The sequence below is a fragment of the Pan troglodytes genome, chromosome 8 (genome assembly GCF_028858775.2).
Source record: "Pan troglodytes isolate AG18354 chromosome 8, NHGRI_mPanTro3-v2.0_pri, whole genome shotgun sequence".
Classification (NCBI taxonomy): domain Eukaryota; kingdom Metazoa; phylum Chordata; class Mammalia; order Primates; family Hominidae; genus Pan; species Pan troglodytes.
In genome coordinates this window covers 73,984,525-74,005,109 of record NC_072406.2, presented here as the reverse complement: position 1 = coordinate 74,005,109, position 20,585 = coordinate 73,984,525, and the positions used below count along the sequence as shown (strand labels likewise).

Below are 20,585 nucleotides of genomic sequence, written 5' to 3'. Positions count from 1 at the left end.
ATTTTATTGATAGAAAACTGCTCTCAGACTTGTGTGGAGTCTAGGAAGAGAGCAAACCAAGTTCTTGATGATACTAAATTAGATTTCTGGAGAGGATGTGTTCTGAGCCCCACACATTCTCTTTTGACTTTGAGCCCTGTGATGCTTGCTTACTTTATAAATGGCTTTTGGGGGTTCATCCTGGATCGTTTTGAGGGAAATTTTCTAGCTGGCTCCCAATTTTATTCTCTTGAGACTATTCTAAAGACGCATCTTAGATATCACCTTCGCTCATTAATGGAACTTTATGTATTCCTGGCCTTGGAAAAATCTCATTCTTCTAAATTCTCTTTTGAACACAGGACAACAAGAATGCGCAGTACTAAGCATATTTTATTTAACATTTTAAGGTTACTTTTAGGTTAGGTTGAATTTCTCAGTTATGTTTCTTATCTAATCTGGTCTCACAAATTAAGCCATTTTTTACTAAAGGAAATGAACACCATCTTCCACCCTGTTCTGCATTTTCTCATCCTATTTTTGTTCTTGTTTTAAAATTTTATCCAACACTTCTAGTTTGGATGAGCTCACTCACAATCTCTTTGATCATGGCCATTCCTACAGAGAGCGCTCCACTTACTTCTTTAGTTATGAACGTTGCCAGTTAGCTAATAGTCTGTAATTACAGACATTTAAACTTTGAAAAACCAATGTTTTCTCCTTCCCATTTTCAGGAGACAGATTTAAAAAGATTTATGTGAAGAGATAAAAATCCATTGTGTTTCTTGTTGACATAAAATGCTGCGTAAAACTTCCTGGTTTTTCTCTTAAGTCTTTTTAGTGTTTTTTTTTCCCCCTTCCTACTTCTTGAATAAAGTCTTAATTAGGTTCTATGATTCTTAACACCTGTTTAATATCCCATTGAAGAGTGAAGGTGGGCTTCAGGTTTTCAATAGTTAACAGGCATCCCTGGCAGTCGCAAATTAGAAAAGCTTGGGTGGTGGAGCATTGGGCTGGGGAGGAAAAGAGGAAATGCAAAAGGAAATACCTAATCCATCGATCTGAGAATTTTGTATACACTGAAACTTAATTTTAAAGGTGTACAAATGACAACTGTGTAAAGAAGTCTCAGGGCATATATGAGTGTGCACGTGCCACATATGATAAAATTCACATTTTCATACCCTTGAAACTAAGCATAAAAAGAGGTTTAGGGCAGAGAGCAAAAACAAATGAACCAAATTATTTTGAAATAAATACCTAATAAGGAGCATTAATTTATCTTCAGAAAAAAGGTTAACTCTTCAACTGGGGGTAAGCGGGGGGAAGTATAACAGTTTGAAAAAGAATCACTGTTTGCACATTTTTTGATGAATATAAATGAGTGTATAGTCTAAACTTTTGTTGTTATTTTTTCTTTTGTGATTCTACAATATTATAATCTTTATGCTTTTAACAAGAAAACTCTTTTTATTACATAAATCTGTAAATATGCTAGCTGAAGAATTTATCTTCCTAGTTCAGGAACTGATTATGCTCTCTCCTCTTTAACATTCAACTATTTAAGTAAAAATTGAGGTAAAATCCACTAAAATAAAATAAGAAATGTAGATAAAATGCTGACAAGTCTCGGTTTGTATTTTGAACTGCAAATCTTCTGAACTGTGAATGTTTCTTATATTTTAAAAGTAATTTAATGTCTAGTTGCAAAGGAAAAAAATGACAAAACTATATTGAACTTTGGCAATTTTGAATGTGATGACTTTGTCACTTAGTTTGAAAATCATTCTCATGGGCACAAAAATGAAGTTTTAACCAAACCTCCACAGGAGGGCACTATAGTGTGACTCTGGTGTAAGTTGCAGCCACAGCAATTCATTCTGTCCTTCTCCAGCTCTTGATTAAACACCTTAAATAGTGAGTCCTTCTCCTGGATTAGAAAATTCTGGATTTCAAAACTCAAGCTAGGTAGACTTCACATATGGTAAATATTTTTTCTTTGCTAAATTAGGTAGGTAATTTAATCTTTCTTTTGAGGCATGTATTTAACATAAAATCTTATCTCAAAATACAGCAAAAAATGGCAGGATGCATGTTCTGAATGAAATAAACTATAAATAGGTTAAAATTATATAATGCTTTAAAATAACAGAAATAGTTTAGAACATTTGGTTAAGCAATCAAAACCAAAAGACATTACAACAGATAAACGCATGTATTACCTATAAATGATACTATTTATAAAAAGCATATATAAATGGTATTAGTTAAACACGGTATATACTACTTTCAATGGTACATCTAGCTAAGTAGATGGTAGATAGTTACATAAATCTTAGTAAATGTAGAAACAGAATCCAAACATAAATATCAAAGCATTTCCAAACTGGTTCACTTGATCCCAATAAAAGCTCTAAAAACATTCACTGTAATGATAAAGATCGAGATTTGGCCAAGATTAAGATTTAATAAGCGTTTCTCATCCTAACTTTCAATTTCACTAGTTTATTTTCAAGTTGTTCTCCAGGAGATAACATATTTTGATATTTTACTAGAGTTTTTAAAATCAATATAAAAGTAATTGTAATCTTGGCAATTGCCATCTGTCTTTGTGAGCCTTGCCTTATTATTTTGAGGACTAACAGAGCCTTGCAAATCCAAGAAAGCTGTACTGAATAGACAGTTTTATTAAATTTGAAAAGTCGCAGGAGCAGTAGTTATAGATACAGATTATATGGTTCTAATAACTGTTTACATAGCAAATCTATTTCCAGTAAGGAAACTTCATTTTTCAGTTTTGCCAAAAGGATTTAGGTAAATCCAAGACTGGTAAAAAGTTAAAGTGGGCTATATCAGCAGGGCTTAACTTTTGGGTAGTAGTTGTTGTCTTTACAGTCAACTATTGATAGATTTAATGTTCTGGGAATTTACAATTGAAACAAAATAATGTAACCACAGTACAAATATGATAGCTTTTTGAACCTGCATTCTAGATTAGACATTGATGGCATCATATTTTCCTAGAAATGAAAAGTACTTGCTTAAAGCAAAGGAGTTCTCTAAATTTTTGATGGTTCACACCTGGATTGAATAATTAAATTTGTTAGTAATTAAAATGCTAGTTCATCACTCCCCTGGGGAATCCAGGCAGACTGTATTAATTTAAATATCTTTTCTTTCAGCTCATACAGATCTTTATGCCAATAAAGAATTCAAAAAGTAGATTTAAAGAAAGACTTGGGTAATCTGCTTTCACATAATAAAATTACTTTTAAATATTGTTATATAAAACTGGCAAATTTTATACAGTCTGACAAACAATAGAACCATATATATTCAAAATTCTTTTGCTTTAAAATCTGGAATCTAGTTAATCAGAACATTTTAATTATGAGATTCTTCATTGTTTAGAAATTTTAGAACAGGTAAATTGTAATCAAATGGCTTGATATCAATCACTCAAAATAATGTAACTTCTGGCATCTATATTAAGGGTGAAGCAATTTCTGCTGGATTTTATAGGACTTTGAGGTACTAAAAGATCTCCCTTTAAAAAAGAAACTTTCCCCTCCTTCCCTCCCTCCCTCCTTCCTTCCCTCCCTCCCTCTGTCCTCCCTCCCTTCCTCCCTCCCTCCCTTCCATTTTTAATGTTTTTCCAGTCAGAAAATTGTGCCAACAGATTTTTCATAAAATATCACGTCAAAAGCAAATTTAGTTAAGCAAAATGCTCCGTTAAGCACTAATCAAAATTTTGCTGCAAAAGTCTGTTTAATTTCCAAGTTTGACTCCTTAGAAGTATTTTGAGGGGCAACTGCTGTATTAATCTTAATACAAAAAAAATGAGAAGGTGAAATATGAGATTTGGTAAATACTGAAAACCTCTACAATGCAAGGGAGATAAAAGGAAGATCCTGGATTTTATGTGGGTTTCATCTTCAGGTGAAGGACTGAAAGAACCATGCCTCCTCAGAGGATTATGTAACAAAACCCAACAAAAACAAGAGCCAGTATGTGTGGAAGCAGCTTCTCCTGATAGCTCAGATGACCATTCCTAGAATTCTCATGACCTCGGGAATTCTGTTTGTTTTACTTTTTTTTGGAAAAACTTCAAATTTACATATAGTTAGAGAAATAATACATAGTGCTCCCATATAACTATTGAAAATAAATTGCAGACTAATGCTGCATCCCTTGTCATACTTCAATGTGCATTTCTTAAGTACAATGACACTCTCCTACATAACCAGAAAACAGCTATTAAGATTAACTTTGATCTAGTATTGCCATATGATCCCTCTACTCCAATAAAATTTGCCAATTATCCCAAGAATGTTATTTATAAGTCCAATATCCAATTTAGGAGCATATGTTTTATTTAAATATTCCTTTAGTCTCTTTCGATTTACAAGAGGTCCTCAGCCTTTCCTTATTTTTCTTGACCTTGACATTTTTAAAGAGCCTACAACAGTTACTTTTTAGAATCTCCCTCTTTGGGGCTGTCTGATGTTTCTTAATGATTTATGCATTTTTGACAGTAATATCACAGAATTCATGTTGTTTTTCTTAATGCAGTATATGAGGAGGAAACAATAATAATTTGCACTATTACTTGTATTATGAATGTTTATTACTTAGATCAAATGATATCTGCCAAGTTTCTCAACTGTGAAATTAATTATTCAGTACATTATATTTATTACTTAATAAACAATTAATAATAATTTTATGGGAAGATACATTGGCACGCTTTAAATATTTGATTCCTTACCAAACTTACACCTACCAAGTTCAGCACTCTTTGATCATTCATTCCTAAATCAATTATTGGGATGGTTACTAAATGACAATATTCAAACTCTATTGTTTCTTGTGGATTTATTAGTTGTCATTCTACTGATGTATCTTCCTTCCTCTTCATATATCTATTTTTTCATTTACCTATTTATAACTGTAGTGCTTTATGGATATGTATTTTGCTCAAATAGTTACAATTTGTTCCTATCATAATTTACTTGGATGTTCACATTGGCTAGGAGGAGTCCCTTCAAGCTGGATCTGTGTCTTTTGGGCAAGATCCCATCATTCTTCTTTACTTTTTGTCATGATAACATATTCCAGCCCCATCTAATTTTTTCCTTTCCCAAACCCAAAGTCAGGCATTTCTTAAGAAGCTCTAGTTTTTTTTTTTTTATTGGACAATGGTATTTAGAAACCAAGAGCTGGGTGCTAAGAGTGCTCATTGTTTCGTTTTGGGTGGCATATTTTACTTTTAGTGGTGAGAATGCAACATGAGATCTATCATCTTAACAAATTTTTAAGTCTACAATACATCATTATTGACTGTAGGTACAATGTTGTGCAGGAGATCTCTAGAGCTTATTCATTTTACTTGACTGAAACCTTATGTCCATTGATCAGTAACTCCCCATATTCCTCTCCCCGCTGGCCTCTATTTTAGATAACTGATATAAGTGAAATCATACAGAATTTGCCTTTCTGTAACTGACTTATTTCACTTAGCACGATGTCCTCAAGGTTTATCCATGCTGTCCATATTGCACAATTGCCTTCTTTTTAAAGGCTGAGTAATATTCCATTGTATGTATACACCACATTCTAAAATCCATTATCTGTTGATGGGCATTTAGGGTTTTCCACATCTTGGCTATTGGGAATAGTGCTGTGGTGAACACAGGAGTGCTAAAATCTCTTTGGGATCTTGATTTAAATTCTTTTTGATAAATACTAAGAAGTGGGATTGCTGGATCATATATGGCAGTTATATTTTTAATTTCTGAGGAACCTCCATACTGTTTTCCACAGTGGCTGGAAATTGTGCATTCCCACCAACAGTGTACAAGGGTACCAATTTCTCCACATCTTCACCTTGTCTTTTGTTTGTTTTTGATAATAGCCATCCTGACGAGTGTGAGATGATTATCTCATTGTGGTTTTAATTTGCATTTCCCTGATGATTGGTGACATTGAGCATTTTTTTTCCCATATACCTGTTGGCTATTTGTCTGTCTTCATTGTAGAAATGTCTTAAACTGGATTTATGATTCAATGAAAGCACAACAACAATTACTAGAAAATGAAATAGTCCATCATATACAATCATAGATTATAGTAATCAGAATCTCAAAGTGAATCATAATCCTTAAGTTTGCTCATTGTTAATGAGGTATTGTTCTGGCCCTCTTAGAAGTCAAAGTTAGAAAAAATATTATATTATGTCTTATACTTATCTATTTGTCTTAAAACCCTTAGTTCACACTGATATGTGTAACACCACATGGTTTATTCTAGTCTTCCCCCTTACCACAAATATAACTCCCTTCTGTGGTCACAAAGCTCACTTTTTTGATATATTTACTTTTTTGCCCAGTTCCCCCCACATGTAACCATATTTCAAAGCTGTGCTATGAAAATCTTGACTGTAGACATGCGCTGGCATTCCCCTCTCTCCAGTGCCCCAGCCATGACTTCAAGAAGGAGAATGGAAATGGGATGAAGAAAGGAGGAAGAAGGAAAGGCTTAGGAATCTTGGCTCTGGCTATAGTAGTCCCCTACACTGCTGTCAGTTATGTTGACTCAAAGGTGGCTCGTGGATGGATAAGCTCCATCTCGCTAGCCTCCTTCTGGTTGTGCTGGCAGAAGCTTAGCTTGGTCAAAATTTCTGAAAATTCAAATTCTGAAGTAATCCTTTGGGATCTATTTAATATTAATTGAAACAAATTGCTTATATATGTGTATTTTAAAAACTAGTAATTCCTCTTAATCTCAAGGGTTCAATACATTTTTCACCTTTAAGGAAGATATAAATGTGAAGAGATAATACAAATTATTATTTCTTTGTAATTGTCAAGAAGAATTCTATTGAATTCACTTATGAGGATTGATATGTTTTTGCCCAGAGATCTGCAGGGGCTGGGTGATATTTGGTGCTGCTTTGCAAAGACTGACAGGCCAACTGTAATGCTGGCAGCTCTGTCTCCACAATTCCATACTTCAGGAAAGGTATTTTATTACCAAATATCGCAGAACTGACATGTCAAGTGTTAAAGGCCTTCTACATAAACATAGGTAAGAACTAACTTTATATATTTAAGGGAAAACAAACAAAAAAATAGAAAAACCAACAATGCACAAGAAGACTTACAGATCTAAAAGAAGCTAAAGAAATCAGAAAGAAAGATACAAAAAATCAGAAAGATAAAACACCCATGTCTTTATATGCTTTCAAAAGCATGTTGAAACAAAGGTTCAAAAATGGGTTTAGTCCTTTGAAATTATATCTAAAAATACTGATGTGTGTAACCCACAGGTTTTAAGCGTCTAGAAATAAAATTTAAAACCAATTCTGTAACAGATGCTAATGTAAATGATGCTTACAGGCATTGATAAAACACTTTGCCTTCCTTCTACTAACATATTCCATAATTATACTGTGACTTAAATAGTTTATATATAGAGGGATGAATGTGGAACAGGAGAAAAGTATTCATACATTAGCATTCAGAGTAAGTAATTCAAACATCTAATTGTTCCAGCTCAAGGAATATTTAAAAATATTACCAGTTAGGTGTTCAAAATTATTTTGGTTTATTTTTTATTGAGTCATGCCGATAATTTGCAAAATTATAAAATGTTCCCAATCAACGTAAATACACGCTACAGAAAATACAGAAAAGGAATAGAATGACAATTATCAGGAAAATATTTCTGCTTTTCTTTTATCCCAGAAACATGCAAAAATCTTTTCCTTTTTTCTTAACCAAGTTTCTGCTATTTGAAGAGAGTTATGGATGAAAACAGACATTTCTAGTTTTTTTCTTCTTTTACAGGAGAGAAATTCTGTGTATAAGGGGTTTGATTATACATTCTTTGAACTCTAGAGCTCTTTCAGATGCATTTTAATTAACTTAAAACAATTCAAATCTTTCTTCAATATTCTATCAGTGAAAATCTTATTAATGTAAAACTATTCTTGAGATTTATGAAATGAACAATTTATACATCTTTCTCTTTGTAACTAGATAAATTTGAAATTGTAAGATAATTGAAAATTCCAGTTTTATTAGTGTAGGTATAGAGATTATGATTTTTTTTTGTTGGTTGTAGAAGTATAATTGGTTCAATTCAATAAATATTTACTGAGTACTTCCCTATGTTAAGATCTATGGGAGTCTAAAAAATAAGAAATAATCCTGCCTTCAAGAAGTTTATAATCTAATAGAAGGTGATAGCTCTAAGATCACATTTTATCTCTTATTATTATAACTTTTTTTTGTGTATGTGGCAGGGTCTCACTGTGTCGCCCAAGCTGGAGTGCAGTGGCACAGTCTTGGCTCACTGCAACGTATGCCTCTCAGGCTCAAGCAATTCTTGTGCCTCAGTCTCCCTAGAGCTGGAATTACAGGTGTGTGCCACCATACTTGGTACTTTTTTTTTTTTTTTTTTTTTGTAGAGACGGGGTTTTGCCATGTTGGCCAGGCTGGTCTCAAACTCCTGACCTCAGGTGATTCACCCCCCTCGCCTCCCAAAGTGCTGGGATTACAGGAGTGAGCCACTGTGCCTGGCCTTATTATAATTTATACAAGTGCCATAAATGAAGGCTGTAGGAGTAAAAAGGAGGTCATCCAGTTCTGGGCAATCATATATGATTCCATGAATAATAATATTTTCTAACTATTATGAACGCACAAAGTAACCCCTCTTACAATATTTTCCCCACCAGATAAAGGGATTTTATTGCTTTTTATTCATAAAAATAAACAGAATCATTGTAAAAGAGTTCAAGCAATACAAGTAGTAAAAATATTTTAAAAAAACTAAAAATCACTGCACGTCCCATTGTAAATAACTAGATAAACATTTTTTCCAGATAGTTTGCTCTGTAATCAAGTAAAAATATAGCCCACATTTTTATATTGTGACACTTAATATTATATATGTATTTATTTTAATAAATAAGTATGATACAGGTATTTTGTAATTTTGTTATGTCAATATCCTGTGAATATGCACAAGTTTATAATTTTTAATTGGTACGTAGCCTTATATTGGATGTATGTACAAATGTGTACTTAATCGATTTCTTATTGAGAAACACTATTTTCCAAATTTTCATGATTGTAATAAATAACACTAGAACAGAAATCTTCATGGACATATTGCTACACATATTGAATTACCTTCTTGGAACAAATCTTTGAAATTAAAATTGCTATGTCAAGGGGTATGCCTGCCTAAAATTTTGATAGATTTTAAAAAATCGCACTGTACTGGAATCCCAATTTAAGATTCCACAAACAGTATGAGAGTTTCTCTCACACAGGGATCACATTGCTGATCTGATAAAAAGTTGCTGATCTGATAAAGGAGGAACAGTGTCATATTATCTTGTTTGTATCCCTTTTGTCATTAGCAAGCCTGAATATCTTTTTCTTTCTTTTTTTTTTCTTGGTATAAGTGTTTATTTTTATAAAAACTAACCACATTATCCATAGTGTTTCATGACTCACTTCATCCACTCGACATTGTAGATATCTACCCATGTCAATACATGCAGAACTATATTTTTATTTTTTATTTATTTTATTTTTTATTATACTTTAAGTTCTAAGGTACATGTTCACAATGTGCAGGTTTGTTACATATGTATACATGTGCCATGTTGGTGTGCTGCACCCATTAACTCATCATTTACATTAGGTATATCTCCTAATGCTATCCCTCCCCCCTCCCCCTACCCCACAACAGGCCCCATTGTATGATGTTCCCCACCCTGTGTCCAAGTGTTCTCACTGTTCAATTCCCACCTATGAGTGAGAACATGTGGTGTTTGGTTTTCTGTCCTTCTGATAGTTTGCTCAGTATGATGGTTTCTAGCTTCATCCATGTCCCTGAAAAGGACATGAACTCATCCTTTTTTATGGCTGCATAGTATTCCTTGGTGTATATGCGCCACATTTTCTTAATCCAGTCTACCATTGATGGACATTTGGGTTGGTTCCAAGTTTTTGCTACTGTGAATAGTGCTGCAGTAAACATATGTGTGCATGTGTCTTTATAGCAGCATGATTTATAATCCTTTGGGTATGTACCCAGTAATGGGATGGCTGGGTAAAATGGTATTTCTGGTTCTAGATCCTTGAGGAATTGCCACACTGTCTTCCACAATGGTTGAACTAGTTTACAGTCCCACCAACAGTGTAAAAGCGTTCCTATTTCTCCACATCCTCTCCAGCACCTGTTGTTTCCTGACTTTTTAATGATCGCCAATAAGAGAAAGGAAAACACTACAACAGTAAAATAAACAACATCAACAGGCATTTCCTAAAAGAAGAAAGAAAATGTCCACCAATATAAGAAAAAGATATTCGGTAAGATGAACCTGTTTTATTATACTTTAAGTTCTAGGGTATATGTGCACAACATGCAGGTTTGTTACATATGTATACACGTGCCATGTTGGTGTGCTGCACCTGTTAACTCATCGTTTACATTAGGTATATCTCCTAATGCTATCCCTCCCCCCTACTGTTGTGATGTTTTCCTTTCTCTTATTGATGTATGAGATGCTGAAGATATTAACCCTTTAACATGTGTTACAAATAATATTTCTTTTTAAAAAAAGTTCAAGCTTGTTTTTGGTGCCTGATTCAATTAAAAATATAATTTTGATGTTTTACAATTATCCATCTTTTCCTTTGTGGCTGATGAGACATTTTCAAAGGCCTTCCCATCTAAAACTATAAACAAATTATGAATGTTCACTCATATAAAATCTACTTCTGGTATCTAAGTTTTAGATATGGGAGTGTTTTCCCATTTTCCATATTTCAATCATTAATTTGAATGCCATGTTTATCAGATATTAAGATAAAGAAAAGGCTCACAGCTATTTCTAAACTCTTTATTGTGCTACAATGATCTGTTGGTCTTTTCCATATCCTGTATCATTGTATATGGTATAGTCAGTTTTTCTTTATTACATCATGTTTATTTCTCCAGATGAAAGAATAATTTTGCAATATTCTCTATTCTCAGTCTACATATCCTGAATGGAGATACTCCAGTCACAAATTTTGTTAGGGTTTTGATTGGCATCACATTGGATTTAAACATTAAGAAAGGGCTTGAATTTGTACAATATTGAGTATTTCTATCAATGAAGAAAGTATGCTTCTTTTGTTAAAGTCTTCCTTTATTTTTTTCAGGAAAGTTTATAGTTTGATCATTTGGGTCATTCTTTTGGGATTTTCATAGCTATCTAAAACTTTTCTTACTTTTGTGAATGGACTTTTTATTCTGCTATATTTTCTAATTATATTGCTTAAACATAAAAATGCTACTGACTTTTGTGTTTTGGTTTTTAAAGCCAGCATACTGAATGCTACTTTTTTGCTCAGAATTTTCAATTGATTCTCTGGGCTTTTTCAGATAATTATACAGTTTAAAAGTCATCATAATTTTACCTTCTTTCCAGTATTAATACTTTTTGCCATGATTGATTGTGTTCCCTCCAGCCTCAATTTATATGTTGAAGCCTTAACCTCCAATGTTACTGCATTTAGTGTAAGGAAGTAATCAAGATTAAATGAGTCCTAAGGGTGGGGTCCTGATCTGATAGAATTAGTGTCCTTATTAAAAGAGACACTAGAGAGCTAGCTCTTCCTCTTTGCCCTGTGAGGACCCAGTGAGAAGGTGGCCATCTGCAAACCTAAAAGAGACCCCTTACCAAAAGCTAAGCATGCTGGCCCCTGGTCTTGGGCTTCCAGACTCCAGAACTGTGAGGAAACAAATTTCTATTGTTTCCATCATCTAGCCTATGGTGCTTGGCTACGGCAATCTGAGCACACTAATACACTGCCTGTTTCATTCTCTTATTACATTGACTAGCAAAAGCCAGTCATGTAAATGTTAAATAATGTAGGACCTTGTCTTAGCATCATTTTTAATGGGAATGCTTCTAGTATTTCATATTTTTGCTTTTGATTTGGGGAATGTATACTATAAAAATGTTAAATATTCTTATATTCATATTTTAGTAAAAGCCCCTATCAGTAATGTGTGAGAATATTAAATTGTATCAAGTTTTTTTAGTGTTTATCAAGAAGATATCAAAATTGTAACAGTTTTTTCTTTTTGTCTACTAAGTGGTGACTTATGTCAATGAGCCATCCTTGCTGTCCTGCAATAACTCCACTTGATCATGACGTGTTATTCTTTTAAAGTGTTGCTGAATTCTACTTGCCAACATTTTATTTAGGTCATTTGTACCAATATTCAGAAGTGAATTGATTGTAATTTTCCCTTTTAGCATACTTTTGACAGGATTTGAATCATTATTTTTCACTTATAAAAAATGTGAACAGCTTTTCTACTTTATCTAGCCTTGTTAAATACGGGTCAATTATCAATTATTTGAAGCTTTAAAAATTCCCCTCTGAAGACTTCTTTGTTTTCAGTTTTTCTTCCATAGGTATTGGTTGATTTAGGCTTTCAATATAATCTAGTGTCTATTTTGATAATTTTTACTTCTCCTTCAACCACATTTCTCTGCAGTGATCTATGGCCATTGCTGCTTTCTAATTTATGTATTTTTTTGTATTGGTGCTTATCGTTTAATTTTCTTTTTAAAATTTAGGCTAGCTAGTATTTTACCTAGTTTTTTTTTTTAGAAGAAGCAATTCTTGAATTTATGAGTTCTACCACTTTTCTTTAAAATATTCATTTATTTAAAAAATTCATTTATTTCTGCTGTGATCGTTAATGACTTTCTTCTGATTTATTTGCTGTTAATTTTTTAAATAAACTCTTGAGTAAATGCTTTATTCTTTTTTTATTGTTTCACATTAAAACAATTTTAAGGACCTGAGTACAGCTCTAGTTATGTGTCATAGGTTTGGCAATTAATTTGTAGATTATTATTTTTCTAGAAATTTTCATTTAGATTTACTTTTTGGCTAAAGAGTTGTTCCAGTAAATTAAAAAATTTGCAACAGCTGTTGTATTGTTTCTTTATATATATGTTTTGCATTCCTAACTTTAATGCATCATTGTCAGACAGTTTATTATGTACTATTTCTAATATAGGAATTTATTGAGGTTTATTTTGTGGACAAAATATTACTTTAAAAATTTGTGATGGCTGCTTAAAATAATGTTTTATCTGTAGGTAAAAAGAGGAAATATAGATATAGTTTGTGTGTATGTATGTGCCACATGTTAACGCCCACCAGAGACCATTCACCACAGAAGAACTAAACAAACAAGTAGACAAAGAGACTCATCCAATTGACAACAAATATCTTTGGCCATCAGCCTTTTTCAGGGCTGTCATGATGGGCACAGGGCTGAGCATTTTGGCCTTCTGTGGAAGATTTTTATAGATAATCCTTACGTCAGAACTCGCCAGTGGACTGGCTGAGGTTCTGTAGTTCATTGTCTGCATAATTACGTTCAACATCTTTCTCTGTCCAATCCTGCTTCTTCCCCCTTCTCTTCACAGGTGTTGATTCCTAATAAAGATTTTGCACCCAAAATCTGTCGTAGCATTTGATAATGGGAAACCTGGCTTGTGACACTGAATTCTATGGAATGCATCACTCCTCAGTCTTCTGCTTCCAGCCGGATTTGGTGAAAGGGAGCCACAAGCAGGAAGTAACATGGTGGGAGGAAAGAGAAGTCAGGGTTTTATTGCCCCACGTCCGACTGCTTCATCATGGCTGTGGCCTGTGCTGTACTCTGTGACTTCAGTTCCTCTTTTGTGGCTCCTCTTCCATGATTCCATCCCTTATTAGACTCTACTAATACTTTGCCCTTCCCTTTCCTCTTCAGGCTTAGGAGTAGTATACTAGTGAGGAAAGGTTAGATTTGCTGCTGTAAAATTACTCCCAAATATCAATGACTTACAACTATTGTTCATGGTACATATCCATCACGGGTTGGTTGTGGTGCTTCTTCCTGATGTCTAGCTGGAGATTACGTGATGGAGAAGCACAAACGGGCTTCAGAAGCTTCTTCCCATCTGTTTCATGACATTTCAGCTCACATTTTATTCAGGTAAATGGGCAAGTCTAACTTTAAGTGGGGCAGGGAAGTATAAGACTCCTCCAGAAAAAGCAGAGGTGGGGCCGGGCACAGTGTCTCACGCCTGTAATCCCAGCACTTTGGGAGGCCGAGGCGGGCGGATCACGAGGTCAGGAGATCGAGACCATCCTGGCTAACATGGTGAAACACCATCTCTACTAAAAATACAAAAAATTAGCCGGGCGTGGTGGCGGGCGCGTGTAGTCCCAGCTACTCAGGAGGCTGAGGCGGGAGAATGGCGTGAACCCGGGAGGCGGAGTTTGCAGTTAACCGAGATCGCGCCACCGCACTCCAGCCTGGGCGACAGAGTGAGACTCTGTCTCAAAAAAAGAAAGAAAGAAAAAAAAAAGAATGAATGAAAAGAAAAAAAGAAAAAGCAGAGGTGGGTGACCAGCAATACAATCTAACAAAAATATTATACTTTCCTACTACTGTTTGTACACGGGTGCTTACCAGCCCATGGAGGTTCACCACTATATAGACTGTTCTTTAAGTCTTTTTGAAGATGCTGTTTCATGCCCAGAATCCTGATAGATACTGTGATATTCTCTGAAGGTTTTGTCCTCATTACCTGCCCCCCCACCACATGATGTAGTGTTTCTTTCAAGAATTAGAAACATTATACCGTTTTACACTAATTAGTTGTTTGGCCTTAATTTTATGTTCAACTGAATTTAATAATCCCCTACCATTTCTCATCCTGGGACTTTCCCATTCCTGTCGTTTTTATTTGGATTAATCTGTATATTGGCTAGATTGTGACAAGTAGATTTTTTAAAAACATTACCTGGATATGTGGGAGATATACTTCCTCAGACTTTGTACATTTGAGATCATTTCCTATCATCTGGACATTTAAATGCCAGTTTGACTGAGTATGTAATTCAAATCTCTTTTCTTCCAAAATCCTGTTGACAATGTTCCACAGTTTTTTTTGCATGTAAAGCTGCTAAAATTTGTAAGTCAGTGTTTTTTTATTTTTATTTTTTATTTTTTACCTCTTCCTTTGTTGGTGACGCATTTTTATTGCTTGCATACTTAAAAAAAATTGAAGTTCAATAACTTCGTAAGACCACATCTCAGAGTGTGTCATTCTTCATCTTTTTCTTTTAGAACAGTGGTTCCTTTTGTTCTTCAGATCCTGCGTTTCTTCCTTGCCCAAATGTTATTTCAATGATGTCTTTGAATGATTTTTTATTCCATTCGTTCTACTGTTTCCTTCAGAGACGGCAGTCCTATGCATGTTGAATCTTTCTTGGCTCTCTGGCAATCCTTGTTTCTATGTCCATTCCCTCACAGTTCTTGTGTGATTTTATTTTCTTTTTTCCTTGTCTTTTTTTTTTTTTTTTTTGAGATGGAGTCTCACTCTGCTGCCCAGGCTGGAGTGCAGTGGTGTGATCTCCAGCTCACTGAAACCTCTGACTCCTGAGTTCAAGTGATTCTCCTACCTCAGCCTCCAGAGTAGCTGGGATTACAGGTGCCGGTCACCACACCGAGCTAATTTTTTGTATTTCTGTTAGAGACGGGGTTTCACCATGTTGGCCAGGTTGGTCTCGAACTCCTGACCTCGGGTGATCCACCCTCCTCGGCCTCCCAAAGTGGTGGGATTACAGGCATGAGCCACTGCGCCGGCCCGATGACACCACTCTTAATTAAGAGAACAGGTCAAACATAACAAGATGCTGTTTTGAAAAGTCATTTCCCATCTTGCTCATCAGCAGTGCAAGTGTAGACCCTATGCTGAGTATTTTCTGTGTTTTTCAAAGCTAACCAAAAAATGTGTGTGTGTGGAGGGTGTGGGGGTGAGAATCTAGATTTTTTTTTTTTAATCATGTGTAACCTGTAACTATATTGTGTTCATTAACTGGAGAGGTTAAGTTAAACTAGCAACTCAGTGTGTACTCTCAATATTGTCTAAATAATATTGCACCTAATAATTGCTCTTTGGAGTTTATAAAGTAGGCCTAACCTTTCTTAGTTTAAGTTGGAAATCAAACAAAGCAGTTTTGTAACCATGCCCTTATGTCATTACCTTTCCAAGAAGTCCATTATAACTTTCATAATTTGTTTTTCTAAGACTGAAGAAAGCAATGATCAAACTAAATGTTTGGTTTAAGATACAGGAAGCGGGGCCTTATTAATACCTTCCTGAAACTCTGAGGCATTCAGAAGCAAATGATATATTGGAATTATTTTATTCCATTAGTAAATATACCCAAAAAGTGATTTATGCAACCTAATGACTTTCTGTAAAATTAACAAGGTGTTTTCAAAGCATGTTTATAAAATGAAAAGTAATTGATGAAAGCTTTTCATTTGACAATTTTACTGGACTTTTTATTATGAATTGGAAATCAATTTCTAAGCACCTAGAAGATGTACGTATTGGGTAGAAATGAACACCTTTTTGTGAGAAATATGTCCCCTCAGTTTAATCAAATTTATTTATATAATACAGTGACAAGCTGTTAGATGTGGTAAAATAATAGATATATTAATACCTTTCATTAGATAAACTTAAGGTGACTTTTCATAATGAATTGGTAAATATTTTATTTTAAACTTAATTGCTTGAACTTTTTCCAGTGAACTGTCTACTTTGTAGACAAGGACAAAGACCAAAACGACAACTTGATTGGTTGCCTTGGCCCCTTGCAGTCCTAATCTGCCTCCTAACCCCCACTTAGGAAATTAAAACACAAATACACATGCATATAAACACTCAAATTCTGACCTTTGCTTCATGTTTAAAGAAAAATATCTTTAGGGAAAATTATGCATATGCAAAATTATTCATACCTTTTTAAAACAAACTGTGGTTGCTTTTTACAAACAATTCATAACTATTTTAATTTACACTTAGTTGATTGAGCATTTTCCAGTGAATTGACTACTTTTTGGACTGAAACAAACAACTTGATTGGTTGTCATGACACTGTAGCCCTAATCTGCTTCCTGACCCTGATTTTGGAAATTAAAACACCTACATACATCATAATGTTCATGGACAAAAATACACACCCAAACTCTGACCTTTGCTTCATGTCAAAAATAATAATCTCTTTATGGAAAATCATACTGATTTTATGGAAAACAAGTAGGAAGATTTCATTCCAACTACGCTTTGGGAGGAACTTTCCTATGTTAAAACTCAGTAAAGGTTCCGTTAGTACATTACATACTCTCGCAGACAGGGATGAAAACGGCCTCAGGTTGTTTTTATTGTACCAAGCCTGAACCATGCGGACCAGCATCCATTCAGAGCTTGTCATAATCTACCTTACCCATTAGATTCTATTTTCCAGTAATCTCAAATACATAACCCTGCTCAAGATGAGTCGTCTCTTCCCTGCTATTGGGTTAAAATATTACAATCATTCTTGTCTCTATGCCCTTGCTTGTGCAGTTACTTATTTTCACCTTCTCAAACCTGGAATATTCTTTGCTAACCTTTCTAAATTCTGCCCTTCTCTGAAGGCCCACCTCAATTCCCAACACTTCCAACAAAAGTTTATTTTGCTGCTATATTCCGAAGTGATTCCTCCCTTTCCTGATCTCTATCTTGTTTTTTAAACTAAAGCTTTCCCGTTAATTTCCTAAATATTTAATTTTATCTTTTCAAATAGATTGCATAATTCTCTGATGTCTGGTACCATATTACCCTCCTTTTTTGTTTTTCCACCATTATAAAGCATAGTACTGAACATGCAATACTTTTTGGTTGTTAAATAAAAGTATCAGAAATTTGTTTAATTTTGTCTCATTGTAGTTGTGGATCTCTAGGTACAGCACAATTTTTAAAAACTAAGTCATTATTAGGCTTTTCTTTTCCTGGCAGTTAAAGATGTTAACATTATATTAAAAATGAAGGTAATTTAAAGAACTTAAAGTTCCATTCGCCAGAAAATTGATGTATTTATTTTCAAAAATAAGAATTCATAAAATAGTACTCCATTAAATATGAAAAGAATAGATTAAGTCAGAGGAAAAGTGCCCTTTATTCCAAAGTTCTTTCCTGTATATGTTCTTAGAAGCTGGCTTCCCTCACCATGTAGCCAACTTATGTCAGAATTTCAGATGTTTTGGAGCTCTTCAGGTCTATAGGATAATTTTTTTTTTGCCTCTTTCGTTTCCTTTGTTTTGCATTCCTTGGTAATTTTATCCTTTTCTTCAAAACCTTGCAGGATGTTAGGAGGATGAAGTTTTTAGAATTGTGCCTGACACATAGTTAAGAATTCGGTAGTGTTTGCCATTATACTATTTTCTTTTTCTTTTCTTTTTTTCTCCCCAATGTGAGTCTGGTAAAATACACACAACTATTATTTAGTTTCATTTTTGCCTACCTGTATTTAAATATATATGATTAGTATACAGAAGAAAGTCACAAGCCAAACAATCTCAGAAATATCTAGTATTGACCTATTAGAAAGTTTGGATTTTATTATAATCTTCACTTATTAAATGTTTATCAGGCATCTCATATTTGCAAGGCAGTTTGAGAGAGGTATTATTCAGAAATGAATCTTGACAATTTTCTACAATATGAATTTCTTATTTCAGTAACTAGTAATAAATGTTATTTAAAATGTAGAGGAGATAAGACTTACATAAATAATTCAAGATTGAAAGTTAAAAGTGCCCCAAGAAAGGTAGAGATAAAAATGAGAGTTCACAGGGGAAAATGGAAGAGCTATTTTCAGTTTAGGGGTTAATAATTCATACAACAGAGAGGATTTGAAATGAACTTTGGTGATAGAGCTGGTTTTGGACAAGCATAAATTTGAGAGAGGTGGGAAGATGTGATGAATTGTGGGTGCCTGCAAATTCCCTGTCACTCCCCCCATTGAAAGGTGGGGTTTATTTCTGCTCCCCTTGCATCCTAGCTGACTCTGTGACTGCTTTAACCAATGCAACAAGACTGAAGTGACACTGTGCCAGTTCTGAGCCTGACTTCTAAGAGGACTGGCAGCTTCTGCTTCCTCCCTGTTGCAACCCTCAGATTTAGGATATCCTAAAATTTACTTCGTGTGTTAATAACAAAGATATGTGAGTAATTTTCCTTTCTTACAATGAATGTCCTTGTCATGTTTTGGCATTATAGGAAATACAGAAAAAAATATATTGAATATTAAAAAATTATAGGAAAACTTCTTATAATTTTATATCATCTTAAATATGAAGCAATTTAGGCTGGGAAGTTGGCTTGTGGAAAATATTTTTAAATATTATAATTTAATTCCATTTATTTTAATTCCACAGAGATACTCCTCAGGAAAAGCAACCCCAAGAAACATAATTGTCAGATTCACCAAGGTTGAAATGAAGGAAAAAATGTTGAGGGCAGCCAGAGAGAAAGGTTGAGTTACCCACAAAGGGAAGTCCATCAGACTAACAGTGGATCTCCTGGCAGAAACCCTACAAGCCAGAAGAGAGTGGGGGCCAATATTCAACATTCTTAAAGAAAAGAATTTTCAACCCAGAATTTCATATCCAGCCAAACTAAGCTTCATAAGTGAAGGAGAAATAAAATCCTTTACAGACAAGCAAATGCTGAGATTTTGTCACCACTAGGCCTGCCTTAGAAGAGCTCCTGAAGGAAGCACTAAACATGGAAAGAAACAACCGGTACGAGCCACTGCAAAAACATGCCAAATTGTAAAGACCATCGATGCTATGAAGAAACTACATCAATTAACGGGCAAAATAACCAACTAATATCACAATGACAGGATCAAATTCACACACAACAATATTAACCTTAAATGTAAATGGGCTAAATGCCCCAATTAAAGGACACAGACTGGCAAATTGGATAAAGAGTCAAGACCCATCAGTGTGCTGTATTCAGGAGATGCATCTCACATGCAAAGACGCACATAAGCTCAAAATAAAGAGATGGAGGAAGATCTACCAAGCAAATGGGAAACAAAAAAAAAAGCAGGGTTGCAAGCCTAATCTCTGATAAAACAGATTTTAAACCAACAAAGATTAAAAGAGACAAAGAAGGCCATTGCATAATGGTAAAGGGATCAATTCAACAAGAAGAGCTAACTATCCTAAATATATATGCACCCAATACAGGAGCACCCAGATTCATAAAGCAAGTCCTTAGAGACCTACAAAGAGACTTGGACTCCCACACAATAATAATGGGACACTTTAACACCCCACTGTCAATATTAGATCAACGAGACAGAAGGTTTACAAGGATATCCAGGACTTCAACTCAGCTCTGCACCAAGCAGACCTAATAAACATCTACGGAACTCTCCACCCCAAATCAACAGAATATACATTCTTCTCAGCACCACATCACACTTATTCTAAAACTGACCACATAATTGGAAGTAAAGCACTCCTCAGCAAATGTAAAAGAACAGAAATCACAACAAACTGTCTCTCAGACCACAGTGCAATCAAATTAGAACTTAGGATTAGGAAACTCACTCAAAAGTGCACAACTACATGGAAACTGAACAACTTGCTCCTGAATGATTACAGGGTAA

The 20,585-nt window shown here is 34.4% G+C and overlaps 1 protein-coding gene across 8 annotated transcripts in view; it reads right to left on the bottom strand.

Annotated features, from left to right (window-relative positions):
- Positions 1–20,585, bottom strand: part of CABCOCO1 (ciliary associated calcium binding coiled-coil 1) — a 103,003-nt gene that overhangs the window by 31,023 nt on the left and 51,395 nt on the right. The gene's annotated exons all lie outside the window — the stretch shown is intronic.